A 1,254-nucleotide genomic window follows, 5' to 3' on the forward strand; every position below is an offset into this window, starting at 1 on the left:
CAAAGGATTACCGAACTCTACGAAGCAAAAGGAAGTTCTACTAGATATTAAGTAAATTATAAATATATCAATTCATGTGAATATGACTGAAAATTTTCATTTTTTCTGAAAAGGTGGTGTCTATTTACTTGTGACCACGCTGTGTAGAAACAGATAATCGAGTCAAGTCGTAAGTAAAGTGCATGAATCGTTGTGAATTATAGCGTGTGTTTAAGTTAAAGTGACTGTGGAAATTAAGTGTATTGCAAAGTTGTATTGAGAAAGAATAAACTAGTTTTATTTAAGAAAGGACTTGTATCGCTGAAGTTCCTCGGGAAGAATTTATACCGGAAATTAACAAACGACCAGAGACGTAACAATATATAGAAATTACAGCCTTATCTGTGTAAGTTGTATGAGAATGACCAACCATATAGTAAAACTAGTCATTCTAAGTAAATTCAATGTATTACTGCTCTTGGAGGACTAATCTACAAAAGTTGTCTTCCATCCTTCTGATCCATGGCCCCGTTACATTGTTTTATATTTAATCATGAATTTGACATTTAGTATTCAAATACTACATATATATAATACATTTCTCATAGAATGTTTTTCATATCTACAAAATTTAAAAAAAATTCTAAGCTCTGATTTTGAAACATTAAGTCCAGTTGACATCATGTGTAAAATTCAATCTGATGTGTTAATTTTCGTAGCTTGACTCATAAAGGAAACCATCTGTTCTTTCATAAGATATTTGCACTATGTTCTATTTGACTGTGCATTTTGGAGGTTTCTTACAACGGTCACAATGAGCAGACACCTCTGCATTTCAGCGTCCGTTTTCTGTTTGGGTAACTACAAAGAGACTATGCATTTTATATGCAGTTTTTTTTAGCCACAGATGAGATTCTTTCTGACTTTTGAGAAATTAATCTTGTTTTTCTGAGTAAATCAAAGATTATTGAGGAAGCACGATTCTTATTTCCTCATATTTGTACCTACTGACCGTATATACTACTGTTTTTAATAGATTGTCTATTCATTTTATAAGCAATAGCTCTAACAATCAAGTGTGTAACGCAACTTCCTTTACTTTACGAAATAAACTATTTTTATGTTGAGTTCAACATTGTTTCTTGTCTCTTTCATTTCATCTGCAACAAATCTTTGCACCTGTTCTTCTGTGATAGGTTCAAGTGAACTAAATGTAAGTTTGAGCTTCATTGTATAGGTCTACTAAACGGGAGATTCGATCAAGAATACTAAAGA

Source organism: Limulus polyphemus, unplaced genomic scaffold (genome assembly GCF_000517525.1).
Source record: "Limulus polyphemus unplaced genomic scaffold, Limulus_polyphemus-2.1.2 Scaffold3579, whole genome shotgun sequence".
In the NCBI taxonomy this organism is placed as follows: domain Eukaryota; kingdom Metazoa; phylum Arthropoda; class Merostomata; order Xiphosura; family Limulidae; genus Limulus; species Limulus polyphemus.